The following is a 6,000-nucleotide window of genomic DNA, read 5'->3' on the forward strand; positions in this document are numbered from 1 at the left end:
AGACCAAAAGCACATGCAACCAGGGAAAAAAATAGATAAATTGAATTTGAAAACTTTGTGCTTCAAAGGATCACATTAAAGAAGTGAAAACCCATAGAATTAGAGAAAATATTTGCAAATCAAACATATTTCTTATAGTTTTATTCCAAAATAAACAGACAAATAACCAATTAAAAAGAGAATAAAAGACTTGAATAGACTTTTCTACAAAGAAGAAACGCACAAGAAAAAAGATACTCGACATTACTAGTCATCAGGGAAATGCAAATCAAAACTTCAGTGAGATACCACTTCATTCCCACTAGGATAGCTCCTATTTAAAAAAAAGAAAAAAGTGTTGGTGAAAATGTGGAGAAATTAAAAATTTTGTGTATTCCTAATGGGAATGTGAAATTGTTGCCAGCGCCTCTTCACCTTTAATTGAAGGAGGTTCTTGCCTTTCACGGATCAAGAATGAACAGGTGAGGCATGGAGAATTTTCCATACAAGCAAAGCTTTATTAAAAGAGGCTTGCAAGCGGAGATGAGGAGGGCCTAGGCAACGCATACTGCCATCTCCCTGAACTAAGAACTTGCATAGGTTTTTAAAGGTCTTTGAGTGGGGAAAGGATTTATGTTTATTCATGGACATAGGTGGGGTTTTCCAGGAAGTGGCCCATTTGGGTGGGGATATGTTAATTAAGGTGCACATGCAGCGGTTTTCTAAGATGGCTTCAAGATGGCTCCAGTCCCCCTGGCTTCTGGGGTTCATAGCAGGACTTATTATGGAGTGCTGCTCCCCCAGTTCCGTTCCCTGGATTCAGTTATAGCTCTCTGTTGCCCCTGGTGGAAGATCTCTGATGCCAGCCAGGCCTTTCCAAAGCCCATGATATGTAACACAGTTATTAGTATCTGATTCACTTGAGCTCCTCAAAGAACAGAGATTCACACCTTATTTCTGTAGGCTATGACAGGCCCTGGGCATCAAGTTGTGGGGGTACTGGGATAGGGGTGATGCTTCCTTATGTAGAGCCTCATCAATAAGATGAAGTAAACAACTAAATCTGCCAGTTCCTGACACCTAAAAGTTTTCTTAAGAGCTGTGAAAGGACATGAAGTGCCAAAGTAAGTAGGTGAAAGCTTAGGTGTGCAAGGAAGGAAGATACTTGAGATTAATTCATTGAATCAGTAATTACATCAGTAGGGCACACACCAGCCCCTCTTGGGTGAAAGGAAGCCTCAGTCTTTTAGGTGAATTATGATACTATGAGACAGAATGCTGTCAGTGTCACAGAGTGGCATAAACCACTTATCTGATCTCAGGACATAGAAAAAGAAACTATCTTTGACTTGGGAGTTCTGTATAGGAAGAAATTGATGAAAATGGGCCCAGGAACTCCAGGCAATGAGAATGCAGAGAGGCAGGTGTCTCAGAGGAAATGCTGTTAGCTTTGAACTCAGGCAGACATGCTTTTGGAACCAAGCTCAGCTACTTGATAGCTTTGGGAGCTTGTGCACAACCTTCCTCCTCTTAGAACCTTAGCCATCTCATCTGTCTCATCCTTCGTTGGTAGTGTGGTAAGTCATATACGCGAGGTGTCCATTACAAAGCTTGGTACATTTTAGGAATTCATTAGATAAATCTGGGTTCTGTTAACCAAGATGTGAAGAAGCGTGGAGGCAGGAAATGGCTGGAAATGATGAGCTGTGGTGGGAATCAGTAAACTACAGGTATAAAAGATATTTGTAGGAGGATAGTAGTGGATAAAGCAAAAAGTGTATATTTAAACTGGATCCAGGTTTTTAAATTTTTTTTTTAATTTGAAGGTACAACTTCGGACTTTGTTTAGTGGGCAGTTGTGAGCAATTTAAGGACATTGTGTAGATACTGTATGTGGGCTGCCATGAGTTAGAACCGAATCAATGACAACTCATTTGATTTGGGTTTTTTTGTGTGGGTAGGTACCAAGTTTTCCAAAAATCACTGCTGTATTCACTATGTTTCCTGAATGTTCCTATAATTTTCCATTAAGGGTATTTTTTGATAGTTTGATAATTGCCTCTTGAATCTTTCTTCTTTACTAAACTGTGAATTCAATCATTAATTTATAGAGATTAAGAGTATTGGCTCTGGAGTCAGGTCACTTGGCTTAACTTTGCCACCTACTGTCTGTGAAACCTTGGATGATTTTATTAATCTCTTTGTGGCTCCATTTCCTCTTTTGTGAAACAGTACATACCTCATTTGGTTGTTGCGAGTAACAAATTACTCTATGGGGCAGTTCTACTCTGTCCTATAGGGTCACTATGAGTCGGAATTGACTCAATGGCAGTGGGTTAGTGGGTGGAGTAACAAATTAGCAAAGCACTTACAACAGTGCCTGGCACAATACGGGCACTAAATAAACATGAGGATGGCAAGACTTTGTCTCATAAATGTGAGAATAATTACCAATTCATGCCTGTGTTGAACGATTATGTTTATATGTTCTGTGTCTCAGATATGCAGTTGGCCACAAAAAGAAATAGAAACACAATCCCTCCTCTCAAGTATCTTGAGGATAGAGTCTTTGTCTTTTTTCAGGACTTAGTCCTCACCACTCGGCCCAGGATCTGGTACATAGTAATCATCAATAATTGTTTATTGAATGAGTGAGTAAATGAATTAATAAATAAGTGAACAAAAGTGATATGTTTAGAGGTATACTTCAGGAAGATTAATCTGGCATGATTTCAGGATGGGCTGAGGAAGGAGAATGGGTGACCTATTAACCCTACTTTGGAGGAATTTAAAAATCTGTAAGGCAATATTGACTTTGACCTGAACTTGAATCTCATGAGGTGATGATCCCGCAATCTAATCAAGGTGGGGTGTGAAGAAAGGGTCTGGATTCCTTGGCCCGACCCCTGGCTAAGAACCCAAGGCCATATGCATGAGTTGGTAAAATGGTCAGAATGTGGAGAAGAGACATTTCTGGGACTTCTTGACATGGAGTTCCCATGCACCGTGGTTGAAACTCCTGTTCGTGAAGTCCTAACAGGGGCTATAGTTATATTGGGAGGATATGAGAATGCAGTGGTTGGTGGGATCAAGGTGAAAGTTTGAATGAAAACTGGAATGTTTGAATGGACTTTATTTGAAGTGGTTGCGTCTCCTTTACCTGAAAGTTTTATGGAAATAGATATTATGTCTTACTGGAGGAATGCTTCCCTTACTTAGTATTATAAAACAGAGGACAAACCAAACCCACCCTTAGACAATATTTATTAAACATGCTAAATGAAAACCAATAAGATTGACGGAGCCCACAGAGCTTGTTAATTTGGAACAGTATGGGGTACCTAGGAGACAAAATATGTAATAAGTCCAGTTTCAGGGCAGTTTATTTGATTTAGAAGGATGCATATTCCACATCTGGGAATATTGCTAGTTCTAATCTGGGAAAGTCTGCTACAAAAGTAACATCTTTAAAGTGTTAAACAAAAAAAAAGCAAAGATGTCACTTTGAGGACTGAGGTGTGCCTGACCCAAGCCATGGTATTTTCAGTTGCCTCATATGCATGCAAAAGCTGAACAATGAATAAGAAAAACTGAAGAATTGATGCATTTTAGGTATGGTGTTGGCAAAGAATATCAAATATACCATGGACTGCCAGAAGAATGAAGAAATCTGTCTTGGAAGAAGTACAGTCAGAATGCTCTTTAGAAGCAAGGATGGCAAGACTTTGTCTCAAGTACTTTGGACAAGTTATCAGGAGGGACCAGTTCCAGGAGAAAGACATCAGACTTGGTAAAGGAGAGGGTCAGTGAAAGAGAGGAAGACCCTCAAGGAGATGGATTGACACCAAAAAAAAAAAAAGAAAGAAAGAAAACCATTGACGCTGAGTCGATTCTGACTCATAGCAACCCTACAGGACAGAGTAGAACCGCGCGTATATTTTCCGAAGAGCGGCTGGGGGATTTGAACTGCTGACCTTTTGGGTTGCAGCTGTAGCTCTTAACCACTATACCACCAGGGTTTGACACAGTGGCCACAAAAATGGGCTCAAGCATAGCAACAATTGTGAGGATGGTGCAGACCTGGGCAGTGTTTTGTTCTGTTGTACATAGAGTGTCTGTGAGTTGGAACTGACTCAATAGCACCTAACAACAACAACAATCCATAAAACTACTTAAAAGGAGTCTTAGAGTCCTTAATGTGGACTGCAACTTATGGCAAAAGCATGTGAGCACTACCCAGCAATGACTGCTAAAATTTTGAATTAGAAAATTTATGGACATTAATTGAAAATGCCCCATAACTAAAGGACATAAAATAACCTTGACTCTTGAAATACCCATAATGTCTTGGGTGATATTGGAGAAATACTCTAATGGCATGCCCAGAAGAGTTCCATAATAAATTGGAAATGGTTTGTGCTGGAACATGCTACTGAGAGAATGCAAAGAGGTACTCATTATATTCACAATTAGATGATCTCTTTTTCCCTGGGACTGACTTTAGAACCACCAAAGAAGCTTCCCAATCCTATTGCCACTTGGGCATTATCCTACGAATAGCTTTCGAATGACCAACAAATAGCTGCTTGTTTTATGAGTAGCAGTTTAGAGGTGAAGAGTTAACACCCTATCTGATTGAAGAAGATAAAAAGAAATCAATATAGTGGGCTGAATTGCATGTTATTTGCCCCCATGTTTGGGTTTTTACTGACTAATAGGCGGAGGCCAATGTCTTGGATGTAGAATCAGGTAGACGGGTGATAGAAAACTGGCCTTTTATAGAAATGCCTATATGGGGCATAACTTTAAGGAAATCACTTTTGGAACTTAAGGGGTGCATTAAAGTAGAACATGTTGATGCCCAAAAGAAGAACCCATTTTCAGGAACAGAAGTTGATTAGAACTGGCAGTGTGCTCCCTTGAGATGGTCCATAGAATGAGAGGGCATAGGAGAGCTGCAGCAATGCAGAAATTGACTAAATTTAGACATATTTCTCCTCCACCCTCAGAGGCACAAAGTCCCAATAAGAACTGTTCTGTCTGCCAACCAGTGAGACAGGAACTGCAGATGGCTATGGGGCAGATTCACCAGGGAAAACGCCCTGCATATAGCTGCAAATCAACCTGATGCTGGTAGCCGCAGGAGACTACAAATGGACCCTGAGAGAAACAGATACTTACTCTGGACTGGGCTTTACATACTCGAAGGCATATTCAAATACTCAAAATGCTATTAAAAAAAAAACAACAAACTCATGCTGTCAAGTTGATTCCAACTCACAGCAACCCTCTAGGACAGAGTAGAACTGTCCCATAGGATTTCCAAAGCCATAATCTCTACGGAAGCAGGCTGCAATGTCTTTCTTCTGTGGAGTGGCTGGTGGGTTTGAATCTCCAGCCTTCTGATTAGCAGCCAAGTGCTTTAACCACTGTGCCACTAGGACTCCTCAAAAAATTATAAAAGAACTGAAACAGAATATAGTACATCAATGTGCCATTGTCACATCACATAAGACTGAGGAATGCACTTTCATCCTTAGAGTAATGGTGTAATTGAAAATTGGAATGAGAACCGAAACATTGTATTGTTTAAAATGGGGAGATGTGAAGCTGTATATATCAAGAACACATTTAATACAATGTCCAAGGACCAGTCAAATTGTGAATGACACCAAGGACATGAGAAAAGCAAGAGGTCATTTCAAAGACAGGAAAGAAAGAAAAGACCAAAATGAATGTCAGAAGAGACTTAAGCTTGCTCTTGAATGTGTTGTTGTTAGGTGTTGACTCATAGCCATTCTATGTGCAAACAGAACGAAACTCTGCCTGGTCCTGAGCCACCCTCACAATTGTTGCTATGCTTGAGCCCATTGTTGCAGCCACTGTGTCAATCTATCAACTTGATGATCTTCCTCTTTTTAGCTGACCCTTTACCCGACCAAGCATGACATCCTTCTCCAGGGACTGAACCCTCCTGATAACATGACCAAGGTAGTGAGACAAAGTCTCACCATCCTTGCT

This window comes from Loxodonta africana, chromosome 3 (assembly GCF_030014295.1).
Source record: "Loxodonta africana isolate mLoxAfr1 chromosome 3, mLoxAfr1.hap2, whole genome shotgun sequence".
NCBI classification, from domain to species: domain Eukaryota; kingdom Metazoa; phylum Chordata; class Mammalia; order Proboscidea; family Elephantidae; genus Loxodonta; species Loxodonta africana.